Consider the following 25,444-nt stretch of genomic DNA (forward strand, 5'->3'; position numbering starts at 1 on the left):
TAACCCTTGTTCTTTAAATGACGCTATCCCGAGGAGGACACCTAAAGGTGAGCCGTAACGGCCTCATCTTCAGCAGGATCCTCTGGTTTTTTTTTCCGGTTTTTTTCAAGGTTTTTATTCTTTTTTTTTACGTTGTGCTGACCCTTGTTCTTTAAATGACGCTATCCCAAGGAGGACACATAAAGGTGAGCCGTAACGGCCTCATCTTCAGCAAGTTCCTCCGAATTTTTTCCAGCATTTTTTTTGCTTCTTTTTTTTTTACGTTGTGCTGACCCTTGTTCTTTAAATGACGCTATCCCGAGGAGGACACATAAAGGTGAGCCGTAACGGCCTCATATTCGGCAAGTTCCTCCGGTTTTTTTTCCAGCTTTTTTTTTGCTTTTTTTTTTTACGTTGTGCTGACCCTTGTTCTTTAAATGACGCTATCCCGAGGAGGACACAGAAAGGTGAGCCGTAATGGCCTCATCTTCGGCAGGCTCTTTCGGTTTTTGTTCTATTTTTTTTACTTTGTGCTGACCCTTGTTCTTTAAATGACGCAGTCCCGAGGAGGACACCTAAAGGCGAGCCGTAATGGCCTCATCTTCGGCAGGCTCCTCCGGTTTTTTTTCCAATTTTTTTTACGTTGTGCTGACCCTTGTTCTTTAAATGACGCTATTTCGAGAAGCACACCTAAAGGTGAGCCGTAATGGCCTCATCTTCGGCAGGCTCTTACGGGTTTTTTCCTTTTTTTACGTTGTGCTGACCCTTGTTCTTTAAATGACGCTATCCCGAAGAGGAAACCTAAAGGGGTGCCCTAATCGCTCATCTTCGGCGGGCTCCTCATTTCTTTTTCCTTTTTTTTACATTGTGCTGACCCTTATTTTTTAAATGACACTGTCTCGAGGAGGATACATAAAGGCGATCGTAATGGCCTTATCTTCGGTAGGCTTCTCCAGTTTTTTTCCAGTTTTTTTTATAAGTTGTGCTAACCCTTGTTCTTTAAATGACGTAATCCCGAGGAGGACACCTAAAGGCGAGCCGTAATAGCCTCATCTTCGGTAGGCTCCTCCGGTTTTCTTTTCTTTTTTTTTACGTTGTGCTGACCTTTGTTCTTTAAATGACGCTATCCCGAGGAGGACACCTAAAGGTGAGCCGAATGGCCTCATCTTCGGCAGGCTCCTCCGGTTTTTTCCGGTTTTTTTCCAGCTTTTTTTTACGTTGTGCTGACCCTTGTTCCATAAATGACCCTATCCCGAGAAGTTCACCTAAACACGAGCTGTAATGGCCTCATCCTCGGCAGGCTGCTCCGGTTTTTTTTCTTTTTTTTTTTCTACGTTGTGCTAACCCTTGTTCTTTAAATGACGTTATCCCGAGGAGGACACGTAAAGGCGAGCCGTAATGGCCTCATCTTCGGCGGGCTCTTCCGATTTTTTTTCTTTTTTTTTTACGTTGTGCTGATCCTTGTTCTTTAAATGAGGCTATCTCGAGGAGGGCACCTAAAGGTGAGCCGTAATGGCCTCATCTTCGGCAGGCTCCTCCAGTTTTTTTTTTTTTTTTTTTTTTTTACGTTGTGCTGACCTTTGTTCTTTAAATGACGCTATCCCGAGGAGGACACCTAAAGGTGAGCCGTAATGGCCTCATCTTCGGCAGGCTCCACCGGTTTTTTTTTCTTGGGTGTGATGACCCTTGTTCTTTAAATGTCGCTATCCCGAGGAGGACACGTAAAGGCAAGCCGTAATGGCCTCATCTTCGGCAGGCTCCTCCGGTTGTTTTTCTTTTTTTTTTTACGTTGTGCTGACCCTTGTTCTTTAAATGACGTTATCCCGAGGAAGACACGTAAAGGCGAGCCGTAATGGCCTCATCTTCGGCAGGCTCCTCCGGTTTTTTCTTTTTTTTTTTACGTTGTGCTGACCTTTGTTCTTTAAATGACGCTATCCCGAGGAGGACACCTAAAGGTGAGCCGTAATGGCCTCATCTTCGGCAGGCTCCTCCGATTTTTTCCGGTTTTTTTCCAGCTTTTTTTGACGTTGTGCTGACCCTTGTTCCTTAAATGACGCTATCCCGAAGCGTTTACCTAAACACGAGCCGTAATGGCCTCATCTTCGGCAGGCTCCTCCGGTTTTTTTCCAGGTTTTTTTCATTTTTTTTACGTTGTGCTGACCCTTGTTCTTTAAATGACGCTATCCCGAGGAGGACACCTAAAGGCGAGCGGTAATGGCCTCATCTTCGGCAGGCTCCACCGGTTTTTTTTTTAGGGTGTGGTGACCCTTGTTCTTTAAATGACGCTATCCCGAGGAGGACACGTAAAGGCAAGCCGTAATGGCCTCATCTTCGGCAGGCTCCTCCGGTTGTTTTTCTTTTTTTTTTTTTACGTTGTGCTGTCCCTTGTCCTTTAAATGACGTTATCCCGAGGAGGACACGTAAAGGCGAGCCGTAATGGCCTCATCTTCGGCGGGCTCTTCCGATTTTTTTTCTTTTTTTTTTACGTTGTGCTGATCCTTGTTCTTTAAATGAGGCTATCTCGAGGAGGGCACCTAAAGGTGAGCCGTAATGGCCTCATCTTCGGCAGGCTCCTCCAGTTTTTTTTTTTTTTTTTTTTACGTTGTGCTGACCTTTTTTTCTTTAAATGACGCTATCCCGAGGAGGACACCTAAAGGTGAGCCGTAATGGCCTCATCTTCGGCAGGCTCCACCGGTTTTTTTTTCTTGGGTGTGGTGACCCTTGTTCTTTAAATGTCGCTATCCCGAGGAGGACATGTAAAGGCAAGCCGTAATGGCTCATCTTCGGCAGGCTCCTCCGGTTGTTTTTCTTTTTTTTTTTTACGTTGTGCTGACCCTTGTTCTTTAAATGACGTTATCCCGAGGAAGACACGTAAAGGCGAGCCGTAATGGCCTCATCTTCGGCAGGCTCCTCCGGTTTTTTCTTTTTTTTTTTACGTTGTGCTGACCTTTGTTCTTTAAATGACGCTATCCCGAGGAGGACACCTAAAGGTGAGCCGTAATGGCCTCATCTTCGGCAGACTCCTCCGATTTTTTCCGGTTTTTTTCCAGCTTTTTTTGACGTTGTGCTGACCCTTGTTCCTTAAATGACGCTATCCCGAGGAGTTCACCTAAACACGAGCCGTAATGGCCTCATCTTCGGCAGGCTCCTTCGGTTTTTTTCCAGGTTTTTTTCATTTTTTTTACGTTGTGCTGACCCTTGTTCTTTAAATGACGCTATCCCGAGGAGGACACCTAAAGGCGAGCGGTAATGGCCTCATCTTCGGCAGGCTCCACCGGTTTTTTTTTTAGGGTGTGGTGACCCTTGTTCTTTAAATGACGCTATCCCGAGGAGGACACGTAAAGGCAAGCCGTAATGGCCTCATCTTCGGCAGGCTCCTCCGGTTGTTTTTCTTTTTTTTTTTACGTTGTGCTGTCCCTTGTCCTTTAAATGACGTTATCCCGAGGAGGACACGTAAAGGCGAGCCGTAATGGCCTCATCTTCGGCAGGCTCCTCCGATTTTTTTTCTTTTTTTTTTTTACATTGTGCTGACCCTTGTTCTTTAAATGAGGCTATCCCGAGGAGGGCACCTAAAGGTGAGCCGTAATGGCCTCATCTTTGGCAGGCTCCTCCGGTTTTTTTCCCAATTTTTTTATTTTTTTTATTTTTTTTACGTTGTGCTGACCGTTGTTCTTTAAATGACACTATCCTGAGGAGGACACCTAAAGGCAAGACATAACGACCTCATTTTCGGCAGGATCCTCCGGTTTTTTTTTCGGTTTCTTTGCCTTTTTTATTTACGCTGTGCTGACCCTTGTTCTTTAAATGATGCTATCCCGAGGAGGACACCTAAAAGTGAGCCGTAATGGCCTCATCTTCGGCAGGCTCCTCTGGTTTTTTTCCGGTTTTTTTCCAGCTTTTTTTTTCGGGGTTTTCTTTTTACGTTGTGCTGACCTTTGTTCTTTAAATGACGTTATCCCGAGGAGGACACATAAAGGTGAGCCATAATGACCTCATCTTTGGCAGGTTCCTCCGGTTTTTTTCCAGCTTTTTTTTCCAGTTCTTTTTTTTTTACGTTCTGCTGACCCTTGTTCTTTAAATGACGATATCCCGAGGAGGACAACTAATGGCGAGCCGTAATGGCTTCAACTTCGGCAGGCTCCTCTGGTTTTTTTTTCCAGTTTTTTTCTTTTTTTTTTTACGTTGGGCTGACCCTTGTTCTTTAAATGACGCTATCCCGAGGGGGACACCTAAAGGCGAGCTGTAAAGGCCTCATCTTCGGCAGGCTCCTCTGGTTTTTTTTCCAATTTTTTTATTTTTTTATTTTTTTTACGTTGTGCTGACCCTTGTTCTTTAAGTGACACTATCCTGAGGAGGACACCTAAAGGCGAGACATAACGGCCTCATTTTCGGCAGGATCCTCCGGTTTTTTTTTCGGTTTTTTTGCCTTTATTATTTACGCTGTGTTGACCCTTGTTCTTTAAATGACGCTATCCCGAGGAGGACACCTAAAGGTGAGCCGTAATGGCCTCATCTTTGGCAGGCTCCTCCGGTTTTTTTCTGGTTTTTTTCCAGCCTTTTTTTTCGGGGTTTTCTTTTTACGTTGTGTTGACCCTTGTTCTTTAAATGATGCTATCCCGAGGAGGACACATAAAGGTGAGCCATAATGACCTCATCTTTGGCAGGTTCCTCCGGTTTTTTTCCAGCTTTTTTTCCAGTTCTTTTTTTTTTACGTTCTCCTGACCCTTGTTCTTTAAATGACACTATCCCGAGGAGGACAACTAAAGGCGAGCCGTAATGGCTTCATCTTCGGCAGGCACCTCTGGTTTTTTTTCCAGTTTTTTTCTTTTTTTTTTTACGTTGGCCTGACCCTTGTTCTTTAAATGACGCTATCCCGAGGGGGACACCTAAAGGCGAGCCGTAAAGGCCTCATCCTCGGCAGGCTGTTCCGTTTTTTTTTCTTTTTTTTTTACGTTGTGCTGACCCTCGTTCTTTAAATGACGCTATGCTAAGGAGGACACCTAAAGGTGAGCCGTAATGGCCTCATCTTCGGCAGGCTCTTCCATTTTTTTTCTGGTTTTTTTCAGCTTTTTTTTACGTTGTGCTGAACCTTGTTCATTAAATGACGGTATCCCGAGGAGGACACCTAAAGGCGAGTCGTAATGGCCTCATCTTCGGCAGGCTCCTCCGGTTTTTTCCAGCTTTTTTCAAGCTTTTTTTTTCGGGGTTTTCTTTTTACGTTGTGCTGACCCTTGTTCTTTAAATGACGCTATCACGAGAAGGACACATAAAGGTGAGCCGTAACGGCCTCATCTTCGGGAGGCTCCTCCGGTTGTTTTTCTTTTTTTTTTTTTTACGCTGTGCTGACCCTTGTTCTTTAAATGACGTTATCCCGAGGAGGACACGTAAAGGCGAGCCGTAATGGCCTCATCTTCGGCAGGCTCCTCAGATTTTTTTTCTTTTTTTTTACGTTGTGCTGACCTTTGTTCTTTAAATGACGCTATCCCGAGGAGGACACCTAAAGGTGAACCGTAATGGCCTTATCTTCGGCAGGCTCCTCCGGTTATTTCCGGTTTTTTTCCAGCTTTTTTTTACGTTGTGCTGACCCTTGTTCCTTAAATGACGCTATCCCGAGGAGTTCACCTAAACACGAGCCGTAATGGCCTCATCTTCGGCAGGCTCCTCCGGTTTTTTTTCCAGCTTTTTTTCATTTTTTTTACGTTGTGCTGACCGTTGTTCTTTAAATGACGCTATCCCGAGGAGGACACCTAAAGGCGAGCGGTAATGGCCTCAGCTTCGGTAGGCTCCACCAGTATTTTTTTTTTGAGGGTGTGGTGACCCTTGTTCTTTAAATGACGCTATCCCGAGGAGGACACGTAAAGGCAAGCCGTAATGGCCTCATCTTCGGCAGGCTACTCCGGTTGTTTTTCTTTTTTTTTTTTGACGTTGTGCTAACCCTTGTTCTTTAAATGACGTTATCCCGAGGAGGACACGTAAAGGCGAGCCATAATGGCCTCATCTTCGGCAGGCTCCTCCAGTTTTTTTTCTTTTTTTTTTACATTGTGCTGACCCTTGTTCTTTAAATGAGGCTATCCCGAGGAGGGCACCTAAAGGTGAGCCGTAATGGCCTCATCTTTGGCAGGCTCCTCCGGTTTTTTTCCCAATTTTTTTATTTTTTTATTTTTTTTACGTGGTGCCGACCGTTGTTCTTTAAATGACACTATCCTGAGGAGGACACCTAAAGGCGAGACATAACGGCCTCATTTTCGGCAGGATCCTCCGATTTTTTTTTCGGTTTCTTTGCCTTTTTTATTTACGCTGTGCTGACCCTTGTTCTTTGAATGACGCTATCCCGAGGAGGACACCTAAAGGTGAGCCGTAATGGCCTCATCTTCGGCAGGCTCCTCCGGTTATTTCCGGTTTTTTTCCAGCTTTTTTTTACGTTGTGCTGACCCTTGTTCTTTAAATGACGTTATCCCGAGGAGGACACGTAAAGGCGAGCCGTAATGGCCTCATCTTCGGCAGGCTCCTCCGGCTTTTTTTCTTTTTTTTTTACATTGTGCTGACCCTTGTTCTTTAAATGAGGCTATCCCGAGGAGGGCACCTAAAGGTGAGCCGTAATGGCCTCATCTTTGGCAGGCTCCTCCGGTTTTTTTTCCCAATTTTTTTATTTCTTTATTTTTTTTTACGTGGTGCCGACCGTTGTTCTTTAAATGACACTATCCTGAGGAGGACACCTAAAGGCGAGACATAACGGCCTCATTTTCGGCAGGATCCTCCGGTTTTTTTTTCGGTTTCTTTGCCTTTTTTATTTACGCTGTGCTGACCCTTGTTCTTTAAATGACGCTATCCCGAGGAGGACACCTAAAGGTGAGCCGTAATGGCCTCATCTTCGGCAGGCTCCTCCGGTTTTTTTTGGTTTTTTTCCAGCTTTTTTTTCGGGGTTTTCTTTTTACGTTGTGCTGACCCTTGTTCTTTAAATGACGCTATCCCGAGGAGGACATATAAAGGTGAGCCGTAATGGCCTCGTCTTTGGCAGGTTCCTCCGGTTTTTTTCCAGCTTTTTTTTTCCAGTTCTTTTTTTTTACGTTCTGCTGACCCTTGTTCTTTAAATGACGATATCCCGAGGAGGACAACTAAAGGCGAGCCGTAATGGCTTCAACTTCGGCAGGCTCCTCTGGTTTTTTTCCCAGTTTTTCTTTTTTTTTTACGTTGGGCTGACCCTTGTTCTTTAAATGACGCTATCCCAAGGGGGACACCTAAAGGCGAGCTGTAAAGGCCTCATCTTCGGCAGGCTACTCTGGTTTTTTTTCCAATTTTTTTATTTTTTTATTTTTTTTACATTGTGCTGACCCTTGTTCTTTAAGTGACACTATCCTGAGGAGGACAACTAAAGGCGAGACATAACGGCCTCATTTTCGGCAGGATCATCCGGTTTTTTTTCGTTTTTTTGCCTTTTTTATTTACGCTGTGCTGACCCTTGTTCTTTAAATGACGCTATCCCGAGGAGGACACCTAAAGGTGAGCCGTAATGGCCTCATCTTTGGCAGGCTCCTCCGGTTTTTTTCTGGTTTTTTTCTAGCCTTTTTTTTCGGGGCTTTCTTTTTACGTTGTGCAGACCCTTGTTCTTTAAATGACGCTATCCCGAGGAGGACACATAAAGGTGAGCCGTAATGGCCTCATCTACGGCAGGCTACTCCAGTTGTTTTTCTTTTTTTTTTTTTACGTTGTGCTGACCTTTGTTCTTTAAATGACGTTATCCCGAGGAGGACACGTAAAGGCGAGCTGTAATGGACTCATCTGCGGCAGGCTCCTCCGGTTTTTTTTCTTTTTTTTTTTACATTGTGCTGACCCTTGTTCTTTAAATGAGGCTATCCCGAGGAGGGCACCTAAAGGTGAGCCGTAATGGCCTCATCTTTGGCAGGCTCCTCCGGTTTTTCTTCCAACTTTTTTATTTTTTTATTTTTTTTACGTTGTGCCGACCGTTGTTCTTTAAATGACACTATCCTCAGGAGGACACCTAAAGGCGAGACATAACGGCCTCATTTTCGGCAGGATCCTCCAGTTTTTTTTCTGTTTCTTTGCCTTTTCTATTTACGCTGTGCTGACCCTTGTTCTTTAAATGACGCTATCCCGAGGAGGACACATAAAGGTGAGCCGTAATGGCCTCGTCTTTGGCAGGTTCCTCCGATTTTTTTCCAGCTTTTTTTTTCCAGTTCTTTTTTTTTTACGTTCTGCTGACCCTTGTTCTTTAAATGACGATATCCCGAGGAGGACAACTAAAGGCGAGCCGTAATGGCTTCAACTTCGGCATGCTCCTCTAGTTTTTTTTTTTCCAGTTTTTTTCTTTTTTTTTTACGTTGGGCTGACCCTTGTTCTTTAAATGACGCTATCCCGAGGGGGACACCTAAAGGCGAGCTGTAAAGGCCTCATCTTCGGCAGGCTCCTCTGGTTTTTTTTCCAATTTTTTATTTTTTTATTTTTTTTACGTTGTGCTGACCCTTGTTATTTAAGTGACACTATCCTGAGGAGGACAACTAAAGGCGAGACATAACGGCCTCATTTTCGGCAGGATCATCCGGTTTTTTTCGGTTTTTTTGCCTTTTTTTTTTACGTTGTGCTGAACCTTGTTCTTTAAATGACGATATCCCGAGGAGGACACCTAAAGGCGAGCCGTAATGGCCTCATCTTCGGCAGGCTCCTCTATTTTTTTTTCCAATTTTTTTCTTTTTTTTACGTTGGCCTGACCCTTGTTCTTTAAATGACGCTATCCCAAGGGGGACACCTAAAGGCGAGCCATAAAGGCCTCATCTTCGGCAGGCTCCTCCGTTTTTTTTTTCTTTTTTGTTACGTTGTGTAGACCCTCGTTCTTTAAATGACGCTATCCCGAGGAGGACACCTAAAGGTGTGCCGTAATGGCCTCAACTTTGGCAGGCTCCTCCGGTTTTTTTCCTTTTTTATTACGTTGTCCTGACCCATGTTCTTTAAATGACGCTATCCCGAGGAGGACACCTAAAGGTGAGCCGTAATGGCCTCATCTTCGCCAGGCTCCTCCGGTTTTTTTTTCTGGTTTTTTTCAGCTTTTTTTCGTTTTTTTACGTTGTGCTGACCCTTGCTCTTTAAATGACGCTATCCCGAGGAGGACACCTAAAGGCGAGAGATAACGGCCTCATTTTCGGTAGGATCCTCCGGTTTTTTTCGGTTTTTTTGCCTTTTTTTTACGCTGTGTTGACCCTTGTTCTTTAATGACGCTATCCCGAGGAGGACACCTAAAGGTGAGCCGTAATGGCCTCATCTTTGGCAGGCTCCTCCAATTTTTTTTTCGGTTTTCTTCCAGCTTTTTTTTCGGGGTTTTCTTTTTACGTTGTGCTGACCCTTGTTCTTTAAATGACGCTATCCCGAGGAGGACACATAAAGGTGAGCTGTAATGGCCTCATCTTCGGCAGGTTCCTCCGGTTTTTTTTCCAATTCTTTTTTTTTACGTTCTGCTGACCCTTGTTCTTTAAATGACGCTATCCCGAGTAGGACAACTAAAGGCGAGCCGTAATGGCTTCATCTTCGGCAGGCTCCTCTGTTTTTTTTTCAGTTTTTTTTCTTTTTTTTTCACGTTGGCCTGACCCTTGTTCTTTAAATGACGCTATCCCGAGGGGACACCTAAAGGCGAACCGTAAAGGCCTCATGTTCGGCAGGCTCCTCCGTTTTTTTTCTTTTTTTAATGTCGTGCTGACCGTCGTTCTTTAAATGACGCTATCCCGAGAAGGACACCTAAAGGTGAGCCGTAATAGCCTCATCTTCGGCAGGCTCCTCCGGTTTTTTTTTTCTGGTTTTTTTAGCATTTTTTTTACGTTGTGCTGACCCTTGTTCTTTAAATGACGCTATCTCGAGGAGGACACCTAAACGTGAGCCGTAATGGGCTCATCTTCGGCAGGCTCCTCCGGTTTTTTTCCTTTTTTATTACGTTGTGCTGACCCATGTTCTTTAAATGACGCTATCTCGAGGAGGACATCTAAAGGTGAGCCGTAATGGCCTCATCTTCACCAGTCTCCTTCGGTTTTTTTCTGGTTTTTTTCCAGCTTTTTTTCCTTTTTTTTACGTTGTGCTTACCCTTGTATTTTTAATGACGCTATCCCGAGGGGGACACCTAAAGGCGAGCCGTAATGGCCTCATCTTCGGCAGGCTCCTCCGTTTTTTTCTTTTTTTTATGTCGTGCTGACCGTCGTTCTTTAAATGACGCTATCCCGAGGAGGACACCTAAAGGTGAGCCGTAATAGCCTCATCTTCGGCAGGCTCCTCCGGTTTTTTTTTCTGGTTTTTTCAGCTTTTTTTTTACGTTGTGCTAACCCTTATTCTTTAAATGACGCTATCCCGAGGAGGACACCTAAACGTCAGCCGTAATGGCATCATCTTCGGCAGGCTTCTCCGGTTTTTTCATTTTTTATTACATTGTGCTGACCCATGTTCTTTAAATGACGCTATCCCGAGGAGGACACCTAAAGTTGAGCCGTAATGGCCTCACTTCGCCAGGCTCCTCCGGTATTTTTTTTCTGGTTTTTTTCCAGCTTTTTTTTCGTTTTTTTTTTACGTTGTGCTGACCCTTGTTCCTTAAATGACGCTATCTCGAGGAGGACACCAAAAGGCGAGCCGTAATGGCCTCATCTTCGGCAGGCTCCTCCAGTTTTTTTTCGTTTTTTTTTTTGCCTTTTTTTATGCTGTGCTGACCCTTGTCCTTTAAATGACGCTATCCCGAGGAGGACACCTAAAGGTCAGCCGTAATGGCCTCATCTTCGGCAGGATCCTCTGGTTTTTTTTCTGGTTTTTTTCCAGCATTTTTTTCCTTTCTTTTTTACGTTGTGCTGACCGTTGTTCTTTAAATGACGCTATCCCGAGGAGGACACCTAAACGTCAGCCGTAATGGCATCATCTTCGGCAGGCTTCTCCGGTTTTTTCATTTTTTATTACATTGTGCTGACCCATGTTCTTTAAATGACGCTATCCCGAGGAGGACACCTAAAGTTGAGCCGTAATGGCCTCACTTCGCCAGGCTCCTCCGGTATTTTTTTTCTGGTTTTTTTCCAGCTTTTTTTTCGTTTTTTTTTTACGTTGTGCTGACCCTTGTTCCTTAAATGACGCTATCTCGAGGAGGACACCAAAAGGCGAGCCGTAATGGCCTCATCTTCGGCAGGCTCCTCCAGTTTTTTTTCGTTTTTTTTTTTTGCCTTTTTTTATGCTGTGCTGACCCTTGTCCTTTAAATGACGCTATCCCGAGGAGGACACCTAAAGGTCAGCCGTAATGGCCTCATCTTCGGCAAGTTCCTCTGGTTTTTTTCCAGCTTTTTTTGCTTTTTTTTACGTTGTACTGACCTTTGTTCTTTAAATGACGCTATCCCGAGGAGGACACCTAAAGGTGAGCCGTAATGGCCTCATCTTCGGCAGGCTCCTCCGGTTTTTTTTTTCGTTGTGCTTACCTTTGTTCTTTAAAGGACGCTATCCCGAGGAGTACACCTAAAGGTGAGCCGTAATGGCCTCATCTTCGGCAGGCTCCTCCGGTTTTTTCCGGTTTTTTTCAGCTTTTTTTTACGTTGTGCTGACCCTTGTTCTTTAAATGACGCTATCCCGAGGAGTTCACCTAAACACGAGCCGTAATGGCCTCATCTTCGGCAGGGTCCTCCGGTTTTTTTTTCAAACTTTTTTTTTCATTTTTTTACGTTGTACTGACCTATTTTCTTTAAATGACGCTGTCCCGAGGAGGACACCTAAAGGCGAGCCGTAATGACCTCATCTTCGGCAGGCTCCACCGGTTTTTTCTTTGGGTGTGTTGACCCTTGTTCTTTAAATGATGCTATCCCGAGGAGGACACCTAAAGACGAGCCATAATGGCCTCATCTTCGGCAGGCTCCTCCATTTTTTTTTCTTTTTTTTTTACATTGTGCTGACCCTTGTTCTTTTAATGACGCTATCCCGAGGAGGACACCTAAAGGTGAGCCGTAATGGCCTCATCTTCGGCAGGCTCCTCCGATTTTTTCCAGTTTTTTTCAGCTTTTTTTTACGTTGTGCTGACCCTTGTTCTTTAAATGACGCTATCCCGAGGAGTTCACCTAAACACGAGCCGTAATGGCCTCATCTTCGGCAGGCTCCACCGATTTTTTTTTAGCTTTTTTTTTCGTTGTGCTGACCCTTGTTTTTTAAATGACACTATTTTTAGGAGGACACATAAAGATGAGCCGTAATGACCTCATCTTCGGCAAGCTCCTACGGGTTTTTTCCAGCTTTTTTTTCTTTTTTTTTACGTTGTGCTGACGCTTGTTCTTTAAATGACGTTACCCCGAGGAGGACACATAAAGGTGAGTCGTAATAGCCTCATCTTCGGCAAGTTCCTTCGGTTTTTTTTCCAGCTTTTTTTTCTTTTTCTTTTACGTTGTGCTGACCCTTGTTCTTTAAACGACGCTATCCCGAGGAGGACACCTAAAGGTGAGCCGTAATGGCCTCATCTTCGGCAGGCTCCTCCGGTTTTTCTGGTTTTTTTCCAGTTTTTTTTCGGTGTTTTTTTTTACGTTGTGCTGACCCTTGTTCTTTAAATGACACTATCCCGAGGAGGACACATAAAGATGAGCCGTAATGGCCTCATCTTCGGCAAGTTCCTAGGGTTTTTTTCCAGCATTCTTTTCCTGTTTTTTTATGTTGTGCTGACCGTTGTTCTTTAAATGATGCTATCCAGAGGAGGACACATAATGGTGAGCCGTAATAGCCTCATCTTCGGCAAGTTCCTCCGATTTTTTTCCAGCTTTTTTTCCTTTTTTTTTACGTTGTGCTGACCTTTGTTCTTTAAATGACGCTAACCCGACGAGAACACCTAAAGGCGAGCTGTAATTGCCTCATCTACGGCAGGCTCCTCCGTTTTTTTTTTCAAGTTTTTTTTTACGTTGTGCTGTCCCTTGTTCTTTAAATAACGTAATCCCGAGGATGACACCTAAAGGCGAGCCGTAATGGCCTCATCTTCGGCAGGCTCCTCCGTTTTTTTTCTTTTTTTTTTACGTTGTACTGACCTTTGTTCTTTAAATGACGCTATCCCGAGGAGGACACGTAAAGGTGACCCGTAGTGGCCTCATCTTCGGTAGGCTCCTCCGGTTTTTTCCAATTTTTTTCCAGCTTTTTTTTTTTACGCTGTGCTGACCCTTGTTCTTTAAATGACGTTATCCCGAGGAGGACACCTAAAGGCGAGCCATAATGGCCTCATCTTCGGCAGGCTCCTCCGGTTTTTTTCCAATTCGTTTTTACGTTGTGCTGACCCCTGTTCTTTAAATGACGTAATCCCGAGGAGGACACCTAAAGGCGAGCCGTAATGGCCTCATCTTCGGCAGGCTCCTCCGGTTTTTTTCTTTTTTATTTACGTTGTACTGACCTTTGTTCTTTAAATGACGCTATCCCGAGGAGGACACCTAAAGGTGAGCCGTAATGGCCTCATCTTCGGCAGGCTCCTCCGGTTTTTTCCGGTTTTTTTCAGCTTTTTTTTACGTTGTGCTGACCCTTGTTCTTTAAATGACGCTATCCCGAGGAGTTCACCTAAACACGAGCCGTAATGGCCTCACCTTCGGCAGGGTCCTCCGGTTTTTTTTCAAGCTTTTTTTTCATTTTTTTACGTTGTACTGACCCATTTTCTTTAAATGACGCTGTCCCGAGGAGGACACCTAAAGGCGAGCCGTAATGGCCTCATCTTCGGCAGGCTCCACCGTTTTTTTCTTTGGGTGTGTTGACCCTTGTTCTTTAAATGATGCTATCCCGAGGAGGACACCTAAAGACGAGCCATAATGGCCTCATCTTCGGCAGGCTCCTCCGTTTTTTTTTCTTTTTTTTTTTACGTTGTGCTGACCCTTGTTCTTTTAATGACGCTATCCCGAGGAGGACACCTAAAGGTGAGACGTAATGGCCTCATCTTCGGCAGGCTCCTCCGGTTTTTTCCGGTTTTTTCAGTTTTTTTTTACGCTGTGCTGACCCTTGTTCTTTAAATGACGCTATCCCGAGGAGTTCACCTAAACACGAGCCGTAATGGCCTCATCTTCGGCAGGCTCCTCCGGTTTTTTTTTTAGCTTTTTTTTTTCGTTGTGCTGACCCTTGTTCTTTAAATGACACTACTTCGAGGAGGACACATAAAGATGAGCCGTAATGGCCTCATCTTCGGCAAGCTCCTACGGTTTTTTTCCAGCTTTTTTTCTTTTTTTTTTACGTTGGGCTGACCCTTGTTCTTTAAATGACGTTACCCCGAGGAGGACACATAAAGGTGAGTCGTAATAGGCTCATCTCGGCAAGTTCTTTCGGTTTTTTTTCCAGCTTTTTTTTCTTTTTCTTTTACGTTGTGCTGACCCTTGTTCTTTAAACGACGCTATCCCGAGGAGGACACCTAAAGGTAAGCCATAATGGCCTCATCTTCGGCAAGCTTCTCCGGTATTTTTCCGATTTTTTTCCAGCTTTTTTTTACGTTGTTCAGACCCTTGTTCTTTAAATGACGCTATCCCGAGGAGGACACCTAAAGGTGAGCCGTAATGGCATCATCTTCGGTAGGCTCCTCCGGTTTTTTCCGGTTTTTTTCCAGTTTTTTTTCGGTGTTTTTTATTTTTTACGTTGTGCTGACCCTTGTTCTTTAAATGACACTATCCCGAGGAGGACACATAAAGATGAGCCGTAATGGCCTCATCTTCGGCAAGTTCCTACGGTTTTTTTCCAGCATTCTTTTCCTTTTTTTTACGTTGTGCTGACCGTTGTTCTTTAAATGATGCTATCCAGAGGAGGACACATAATGGTGAGCCGTAATAGCCTCATCTTCGGCAAGTTCCTCCGGTTTTTTTCCAGCTTTTTTCCTTTTTTTTTTTACGTTGTGCTGACCTTTGTTCTTTAAATGACACTATCCCGACGAGAACACCTAAAGGCGAGCTGTGATGGCCTCATCTACGGCAGGCTCCTCGTTTTTTTTTCAAGTTTTTTTTTTTTACGTTGTGCTGTCCCTTGTTCTTTAAATGACGTAATCCCGAGGAGGACACCTAAAGGCGAGCCGTAATGGCCTCATCTTCGGCAGGCTCCTTCATTTTTTTTTCTTTTTTTTTACGTTGTACTGACCTTTATTCTTTAAATGACGCTATCCCGAGGAGGACACGTAATGCTGACCCGTAATGGCCTCATCTTCGGCAGGCTCCTCCTGTTTTTTCCAATTTTTTTCCAGCTTATTTTACGTTGTGCTGACCCTTGTTCTTTAAATGACGCTATCCCGAGGAGTTCACCTAAACACGAGCCGTAATGGCCTCATCTGCGGCAGGCTCCTCCGACTTTTTTTTCCAGCTTTTTTTTTCAATTTTTTTACGTTGTGCTGACCCTTGTTCTTTAAATGACGCTATCCCGAGGAGGACACCTAAAGGCGAGCCGTAATTGCCTCATCTTCGGCAAGCTCCACCGGTTTTTTTTAGGGTGTGTTTATCCTTGTTCTTTAAATGACGCTATCCCGAGGAGGACACCGAAAGGCGAGCCATAATGGCCTCATCTTCGGTAGGCTCCTCTATTTTTTTTTCTTTTTTTTTTTACGTTGTGCTGACCCTTGTTCTTTAAATGATGCTATCCCGAGGAGTTCACCTAAACACGAGTCGTAATGGCCTCACCTTCGGCAGGGTCCTCCGGTTTTTTTTCAAGCTTTTTTTTCATTTTTTTACGTTGTACTGACCCATTTTCTTTAAATGACGCTGTCCCGAGAAGGACACCTAAAGGCGAGCCGTAATGGCCTCATCTTCGGCAGGCTCCACCGTTTTTTTCTTTGGGTGTGTTGACCCTTGTTCTTTAAATGATGCTATCCCGAGGAGGACACCTAAAGACGAGCCATAATGGCCTCATCTTCGGCAGGCTCCTCCGTTTTTTTTTCTTTTTTTTTTACGTTGTGCTGACCCTTGTTCTTTTAATGACGCTATCCCGAGGAGGACACCTAAAGGTGAGACGTAATGGCCTCATCTTCGGCAGGCTCCTCCGGTTTTTTCCGGTTTTTTCAGTTTTTTTTTACGCTGTGCTGACCCTTGTTCTTTAAATGACGCTATCCCGAGGAGTTCACCTAAACACGAGCCGTAATGGCCTCATCTTCGGCAGGCTCCTCCGGTTTTTTTTTTAGCTTATTTTTTTCGTTGTGCTGACCTTTGTTCTTTAAATGACACTACTTCGAGGAGGACACATAAAGATGAGCCGTAATGGCCTCATCTTCGGCAAGCTCCTACGGTTTTTTTCCAGCTTTTTTTCTTTTTTTTTTACGTTGGGCTGACCCTTGTTCTTTAAATGACGTTACCCCGAGGAGGACACATAAAGGTGAGTCGTAATAGGCTCATCTCGGCAAGTTCTTTCGGTTTTTTTTCCAGCTTTTTTTTCTTTTTCTTTTACGTTGTGCTGACCCTTGTTCTTTAAACGACGCTATCCCGAGGAGGACACCTAAAGGTAAGCCATAATGGCCTCATCTTCGGCAAGCTTCTCCGGTATTTTTCCGATTTTTTTTCCAGCTTTTTTTTACGTTGTTCAGACCCTTGTTCTTTAAATGACGCTATCCCGAGGAGGACACCTAAAGGTGAGCCGTAATGGCATCATCTTCGGCAGGCTCCTCCGGTTTTTTCCGGTTTTTTTCCAGTTTTTTTTCGGTGTTTTTTATTTTTTACGTTGTGCTGACCCTTGTTCTTTAAATGACACTATCCCGAGGAGGACACATAAAGATGAGCCGTAATGGCCTCATCTTCGGCAAGTTCCTACGGTTTTTTTCCAGCATTCTTTTCCTTTTTTTTACGTTGTGCTGACCGTTGTTCTTTAAATGATGCTATCCAGAGGAGGACACATAATGGTGAGCCGTAATAGCCTCATCTTCGGCAAGTTCCTCCGGTTTTTTTCCAGCTTTTTTCCTTTTTTTTTTTACGTTGTGCTGACCTTTGTTCTTTAAATGACACTATCCCGACGAGAACACCTAAAGGCGAGCTGTGATGGCCTCATCTACGGCAGGCTCCTCGTTTTTTTTTCAAGTTTTTTTTTTTTTACGTTGTGCTGTCCCTTGTTCTTTAAATGACGTAATCCCGAGGAGGACACCTAAAGGCGAGCCGTAATGGCCTCATCTTCGGCAGGCTCCTTCATTTTTTTTTCTTTTTTTTTTACGTTGTACTGACCTTTGTTCTTTAAATGACGCTATCCCGAGGAGGACACGTAATGCTGACCCGTAATGGCCTCATCTTCGGCAGGCTCCTCCTGTTTTTTCCAATTTTTTTCCAGCTTATTTTACGTTGTGCTGACCCTTGTTCTTTAAATGACGCTATCCCGAGGAGTTCACCTAAACACGAGCCGTAATGGCCTCATCTGCGGCAGGCTCCTCCGACTTTTTTTCCAGCTTTTTTTTTCAATTTTTTTACGTTGTGCTGACCCTTGTTCTTTAAATGACGCTATCCCGAGGAGGACACCTAAAGGCGAGCCGTAATTGCCTCATCTTCGGCAAGCTCCACCGGTTTTTTTTAGGGTGTGTTTATCCTTGTTCTTTAAATGACGCTATCCCGAGGAGGACACCGAAAGGCGAGCCATAATGGCCTCATCTTCGGTAGGCTCCTCTATTTTTTTTTCTTTTTTTTTTTACGTTGTGCTGACCCTTGTTCTTTAAATGATGCTATCCCGAGGAGTTCACATAAACACGAGCCGTAATGGCCCCATCTTCGGCAGGGTCCTCCGGTTTTTTTCCAGCTTTTTTTTCATTTTTTTACGTTGTGATGACCCTTGTTCTTTAAATGACGCTATCCTGAGGAGGACACCTAAAGGCGAGCCGTAATGGCCTCATCTTCGGCAGGCTCCACCGGTTTTTTTTAGAGTGTGTTGACCCTTGTTCCTTAAATGATGCTATCCCGAGGAGGACACCTAAAGGCGAGCCATAATGGCCTCATCTTCGGCAGGCTCCTCCGGTTTTTTTTGTTCGATGTTTTTTTTTTACGTTGTGCTAACCCTTGTTCTTTAAATGACACTATCCCAAGGACGACACATAAAGATGAGCTGTAATGGCCTTATCTTCGGCAAGTTCCTTCGGTTTTTTTCCAGCATTTTTTCCTTTTGTTTTTACGTTTTGCTGACTGTTGTTCTTTAAATGATGCTATCCCAAGGAGGACACATAAAGGTGAGCCGTAATAGCCTCATCTTCGGCAAGTTCCTCCGGTTTTTTTCCAGCTTTTTTTTCCTTTTTTTTACGTTGTGCTGACCCTTGTTCTTTAAATGACGCTATCTCGACGAGAACACCTAAAGGCGCGCTGTAATGGCCTCATCTTTGGTTAGTTCCTCCGGTTTTTTTCAAGTTTTTTTTTTACGTCGTGCTGACCCTTGTTCTTTAAATGACGTAATCCCGAGGAGGACACCTAAAGGCGAGCCATAATGGCCTCATCTTTGGCAGGCTCCTCCGGTTTTTTCCGATTTTTTTCCAGCTTTTTTTTACGTTGTGCTGACCCTTGTTCTTTAGATGACGCTATCCCGAGGAGTTCACCTAAACACGAGCCGTAATGGCCTCATCTTCGGCAGGCTCCTTCGATTGTTTTTCCAGCTTTTTTTTTTCATTTTTTTTAGGTTGTGCTGACCCTTGTTCTTTAAATGACGCTATCCCGAGGAGGACACCTAATGGGGAGCCGTAATGGCCTCATCTTCGGCAGGCTCCACCGGTTTTTTTTTTAGCGTGTGTTTACCCTTGTTCTTTAAATGACGATATCCCGAGCAGGACACCTAAAGGCGAGCCATAATGGCCTCATCTTCGGCAGGCTCCTCCGTTGTTTTTTCTTTTTTTTTTACGTTGTGCTGACCCTTGTTCTTTAAATGACGCTATCCCGAGGAGGACACCTAAAGGTGAGCCGTAATGGCCTCATCTTCGGCAGGCTCCTCCGGTTTTGTTTTTCAGTTTTTTGCTAGCTTTTTTTTCGTTGTGCTGACCCTTGGTCTTTAAATAACGTGATCCCAAGGAGGACACCTAAAGGTGAGCCATAATGGCCTCATCTTCGGCAGGCTCCTCCGGTTTTTTTCCGAATTTTTTCCAGCTTTTTTTTTTCGTTGTGCTGACCCTTGTTCTTTAAATGACGCTATCCCGAGGAGGACACCTAAAGGCGAGCCGTAATGGCCTCATCTTCAGTAGGCTCCACCGGTTTTTTTTAGGGTGTGTTGACCCTTGTTCTTTAAATGACGCTATCCTGAGGAGGACACCTACAGGCGAGCCATAATGGCCTCACCCTCGGCAGGCTCCTCTGGTTTTTTTTCTTTTTTTTTACGTTGTGCTGACCCTTGTTCTTTTAATGACGCTATCCCGAGGCGGACACCTAGAGGGGAGCCGTAATGGCCTCATCTTCGGCAGGCTCCTCCGGTTTTTTTTTCCGATTTTTTTCTAGCTTTTTTTTTCGTTGTGCTGACCCTTGTTCTTTAAATGACACTATTTCGAGGAGGACACATAAAGATGAGCCGTAATGGCCTCATCTTCGGCAAGATCCTACAGTTTTTTTCCAGCTTTTTTTTCCTTTTTTTTACGTTGTGCTGATCCTTGTTCTTTAAATGACGTTACCCCGAGGAGGACACATAAAGGTGAGTCGTAATAGCCTCATCTTCGTCAAGTTCCTTTGGTTTTTTTCCAGCTTTTTTTTTCTTTTTCTTTTACGTTGTGCTGACCCTTGTTCTTTAAACGACGCTATCCCGAGGAGGACACCTAAAGGTGAGCCGTAATGGCCTCATCTTCGGCAGGCTTCTCCGTTTTTTTTTTTTTTCGATTTTTTTCTTGCTTTTTTTTACGTTGTTCTGACCCTTGTTCTTTAAATGACGCTATCACGAGGAGGACACCTAAAGGTGAGCCGTAATGGCCTCATCTTCGGCAAGCTCCTCCGATTTTTTTTTTCGATTTTTTTCCAGCTTTTTTTCGGGTTTTTTTTTTACGTTGTGCTGACCCTTGTTCTTTAAATGACACTATCCCGTGGAGGACACATAAGGATGAGCCGTAACAGCCTCATCTTCGGCAAGTTCCTACGATTTTTTTCCAGCTTTTTTTTCCTTTTTTTTACGTTGTGCTGACCCTTGTTCTTTAAATGACGTTATCCCGAGGAGGACACATAAAGGTGAGCCGTAATAGCCTCATCTTCGGCAAGTTCCTTCAGTTTTTTTTCCAGCTTTTTTTTCCTTTATCTTTTACGTTGTGCTGACCCTTGTTCTTTAAATGACGCTATCCCGACGAGGACACCTAAAGGCGAGCCGTAATGGCCTCATCTTCGGCAGGCTCCTCCGGTTTTTTTTCTTTTTTATTTTTTACGTTGTGCTGACCCTTGCTCTTTAAACGATGCTATCCCGAGGAGCACACCTAAAGGTGAGCCGTAATGGTCTCATCTTCGGCAGGCTTCTCCGATTTTTTTTCCGTTTTTTTTCTTTCTTTTTACGTTGTGCTGACCCTTGTTCTTTAAATGACGCTATCCCGAGGAGGACACATAAAGGTGAGCCGTAATGGCCTCGTCTTTGGCAGGTTCCTCCGATTTTTTTCCAGCTTTTTTTTTTCCAGTTCTTTTTTTTTTACGTTCTGCTGACCCTTGTTCTTTAAATGACGATATCCCGAGGAGGACAACTAAAGGCGAGCCGTAATGGCTTCAACTTCGGCAGGCTCCTCTGGTTTTTTTTTTCCAGTTTTTTTCTTTTTTTTTTACGTTGGGCTGACCCTTGTTCTTTAAATGACGCTATCCCGAGGGGGACACCTAAAGGCGAGCTGTAAAGGCCTCATCTTCGGCAGGCTCCTCTAGTTTTTTTTCCAATTTTTTTTATTTTTTTTTTACGTTGTGCTGACCCTTGTTATTTAAGTGACATTATCCTGAGGAGGACAACTAAAGGCGAGACATAACGGCCTCATTTTCGGCAGGATCATCCGGTTTTTTTCGGTTTTTTGCCTTTTTTTTTACGTTGTGCTGAACCTTGTTCTTTAAATGACGATATCCCGAGGAGGACACCTAAAGGCGAGCCGTAATGGCCTCATCTTCGGCAGGCTCCTCTATTTTTTTTTTTCCAATTTTTTTCTTTTTTTTTTACGTTGGCCTGACCCTTGTTCTTTAAATGACGCTATCCCAAGGGGGACACCTAAAGGCGAGCCATAAAGGCCTCATCTTCGGCAGGCTCCTCCATTTTTTTTCTTTTTTGTTACGTTGTGTAGACCCTCGTTCTTTAAATGACGCTATCCCGAGGAGGACACCTAAAGGTGTGCTGTAATGGCCTCAACTTTGGCAGGCTCCTCCGGTTTTTTTCCTTTTTTATTACGTTGTCCTGACCCATGTTCTTTAAATGACGCTATCCCGAGGAGGACACCTAAAGGTGAGCCGTAATGGCCTCATCTTCGCCAGGCTCCTCCGGTTTTTTTTCAGGTTTTTTTCAGCTTTTTTTCGTTTTTTTACGTTGTGCTGACCCTTGCTCTTTAAATGACGCTATCCCGAGGAGGACACCTAAAGGCGAGAGATAACGGCCTCATTTTCGGTAGGATCCTCCGGTTTTTTTCGGTTTTTTTGCCCTTTTTTTTACGCTGTGTTGACCCTTGTTCTTTAATGACGCTATCCCGAGGAGGACACCTAAAGGTGAGCCGTAATGGCCTCATCTTTGGCAGGCTCCTCCAATTTTTTTTTCGGTTTTTTTCCCAGCTTTTTTTTCGGGGTTTTCTTTTTATGTTGTGCTGACCCTTGTTCTTTAAATGACGCTATCCCGAGGAGGACACATAAAGGTGAGCTGTAATGGCCTCATCTTCGGCAGGTTCCTCCGGTTTTTTTCCAGCTTTTTTTTTTCCAATTCTTTTTTTTTTTACGTTCTGCTGACCCTTGTTCTTTAAATGACGCTATCCCGAGTAGGACAACTAAAGGCGAGCCGTAATGGCTTCATCTTCGGCAGGCTCCTCTGTTTTTTTTTTCAGTTTTTTTTCTTTTTTTTTCACGTTGGCCTGACCCTTGTTCTTTAAATGACGCTATCCCGAGGGGGACACCTAAAGGCGAGCCGTAAAGGCCTCATCTTCGGCAGGCTCCTCCGTTTTTTTTCTTTTTTTAATGTTGTGCTGACCGTCGTTCTTTAAATGACGCTATCCCGAGAAGGACACCTAAAGGTGAGCCGTAATAGCCTAATCTTCGGCAGGCTCCTCCGGTTTTTTTTTTCTGGTTTTTTTAGCATTTTTTTTACATTGTGCTGACCCTTGTTCTTTAAATGACGCTATCCCGAGGAGGACACCTAAACGTGAGCCGTAATGGGCTCATCTTCGGCAGGCTCCTCCGGTTTTTTTCCTTTTTTATTACGTTGTGCTGACCCATGTTCTTTAAATGACGCTATCCCGAGGAGGACATCTAAAGGTGAGCCGTAATGCCCTCATCTTCACCAGTCTCCTTCGGTTTTTTTCTGGTTTTTTTCCAGCTTTTTTTTCCTTTTTTTTTACGTTGTGCTTACCCTTGTATTTTTAATGACGCTATCCCGAGGGGGACACCTAAAGGCGAGCCGTAATGGCCTCATCTTCGGCAGGCTCCTCCGTTTTTTTTCTTTTTTTTATGTCGTGCTGACCGTCGTTCTTTAAATGACGCTATCCCGAGGAGGACACCTAAAGGTGAGCCGTAATAGCCTCATCTTCGGCAGGCTCCTCCGGTTTTTTTTCTGGTTTTTTTCAGCTTTTTTTTTTACGTTGTGCTAACCCTTGTTCTTTAAATGACGCTATCCCGAGGAGGACACCTAAACGTCAGCCGTAATGGCATCATCTTCGGCAGGCTTCTCCGGTTTTTTCATTTTTTATTACATTGTGCTGACCCATGTTCTTTAAATGACGCTATCCCGAGGAGGACACCTAAAGTTGAGCCGTAATGGCCTCACTTCGCCAGGCTCCTCCGGTATTTTTTTCTGGTTTTTTTCCAGCTTTTTTTTCGTTTTTTTTTACGTTGTGCTGACCCTTGTTCCTTAAATGACGCTATCTCGAGGAGGACACCTAAAGGCGAGCCGTAATGGCCTCATCTTCGGCAGGCTCCTCCAGTTTTTTTTCGTTTTTTTTGCCTTTTTTTATGCTGTGCTGACCCTTGTCCTTTAAATGACGCTATCCCGAGGAGGACACCTAAAGGTCAGCCGTAATGGCCTCATCTTCGGCAGGATCCTCTGGTTTTTTTTCTGGTTTTTTTCCAGCATTTTTTTCCTTTCTTTTTTACGTTGTGCTGACCGTTGTTCTTTAAATGACGCTATCCCGAGGAGGTCACATAAAGGTGAGCCGTAATGGCCTCATCTTCGGCAAGTTCCTCTGGTTTTTTTCCAGCTTTTTTTGCTTTTTTTTACGTTGTGCTGACCCTTGTTCTTTAAATGACGCTATCCCGAGGAGGACACCTAAAGGCGAGCCGTAATGGCCTCATCTTCGGCAGGCTCCTCCGGTTTTTTTTCCAGTTCTTTTTTACGTTGCACTGACCCCTGTTCTATAAATGACGTAATCCCGAGGAGGACACCTAAAGGCGAGCCGTAATGGCCTCATCTTCGGCAGGCTCCTCCGGTTTTTTTCTTTTTTTTTTGCGTTGTACTGACCTTTGTTCTTTAAATGACGCTATCCCGAGGAGGACACCTAAAGGTGAGCCGTAATGGCCTCATCTTCGGCAGGCTCCTCCGGTTTTTTTTTCAGTTTTTTTCCAGCTTTTTTTTTCGTTGTGCTTACCGTTGTTCTTTAAAGGACGCTATCCCGAGGAGTACACCTAAAGGTGAGCGGTAATGGCCTCATCTTCGGCAGGCTCCTCCGGTTTTTTCCGGTTTTTTTCAGCTTTTTTTTACCTTGTGCTGACCCTTGTTCTTTAAATGACGCTATCCCGAGGAGTTCACCTAAACACGAGCCGTAATGGCCTCATCTTCGGCAAGGTCCTCCGGTTTTTTTTTCAAACTTTTTTTTCATTTTTTTACGTTGTACTGACCTATTTTCTTTAAATGACGCTGTCCCGAGGAGGACACCTAAAGGCGAGCCGTAATGGCCTCATCTTCGGCAGGCTCCACCGGTTTTTTCTTTGGGTGTGTTGACCCTTGTTCTTTAAATGATGCTATCCCGAGGAGGACACCTAAAGACGAGCCATAATGGCCTCATCTTCGGCAGGCTCCTCCGTTTTTTTTTCTTTTTTTTTTACGTTGTGCTGACCCTTGTTCTTTTAATGACGCTATCCCGAGGAGGACACCTAAAGGTGAGCCGTAACGGCCTCATCTTCGGCAGGCTCCTCCGGTTTTTTCCAGTTTTTTTCAGCTTTTTTTTACGTTGTGCTGACCCTTGTTCTTTAAATGACGCTATCCCGAGGAGTTCACCTAAACACGAGCCGTAATGGCCTCATCTTCGGCAGGCTCCACCGATTTTTTTTTTAGCTTTTTTTTTCGTTGTGCTGACCCTTGTTTTTTAAATGACACTATTTTTAGGAGGACACATAAAGATGAGCCGTAATGGCCTCATCTTCGGCAAGCTCCTACGGGTTCTTTCCAGCTTTTTTTTCTTTTTTTTTTTTTACGTTGTGCTGACGCTTGTTCTTTAAATGACGTTACCCCGAGGAGGACACATAAAGGTGAGTCGTAATAGCCTCATCTTCGGCAAGTTCCTTCGGTTTTTTTCCAGCTTTTTTTTCTTTTTCTTTTACGTTGTGCTGACCCTTGTTCTTTAAACGACGCTATCCCGAGGAGGACACCTAAAGGTGAGCCGTAATGGCCTCATCTTCGGCAGGCTCCTCCGGTTTTTCTGGTTTTTTTCCAGTTTTTTTCGGTGTTTTTTTTTTTTACGTTGTGCTGACCCTTGTTCTTTAAATGACACTATCCCGAGGAGGACACATAAAGATGAGCCGTAATGGCCTCATCTTCGGCAAGTTCCTAGGGTTTTTTTCCAGCATTCTTTTCCTGTTTTTTACGTTGTGCTGACCGTTGTTCTTTAAATGATGCTATCCAGAGGAGGACACATAATGGTGAGCCGTAATAGCCTCATCTTCGGCAAGTTCCTCCGGTTTTTTTCCAGCTTTTTTTCCTTTTTTTTTTTATGTTGTACTGACCTTTGTTCTTTAAATGACGCTAACCCGACGAGAACACCTAAAGGCGAGCTGTAATTGCCTCATCTACGGCAGGCTCCTCAGTTTTTTTTTTTTCAAGTTTTTTTTTACTTTGTGCTGTCCCTTGTTCTTTAAATAACGTAATCCCGAGGATGACACCTAAAGGCAAGTCGTAATGGCGTCATCTTCGGCAGGCTCCTCCGTTTTTTTTTTCTTTTTTTTTTACGTTGTACTGACCTTTGTTCTTTAAATGACGCTATCCCGAGGAGGACACGTAAAGGTGACCCGTAGTGGCCTCATCTTCGGTAGGCTCCTCCAGTTTTTTCAAATTTTTTTCCAGCTTTTTTTTTACGTTGTGCTGACCCTTGTTCTTTAAATGACGCTATCCCGAGGAGTTCACCTAAACACGAGCCGTAATGGCCTCATCTTCGGCAGGCTCCTCCGACTTTTTTTTC

Source organism: Arachis hypogaea, chromosome 5 (assembly GCF_003086295.3).
Source record: "Arachis hypogaea cultivar Tifrunner chromosome 5, arahy.Tifrunner.gnm2.J5K5, whole genome shotgun sequence".
In the NCBI taxonomy this organism is placed as follows: Eukaryota; Viridiplantae; Streptophyta; class Magnoliopsida; order Fabales; family Fabaceae; genus Arachis; species Arachis hypogaea.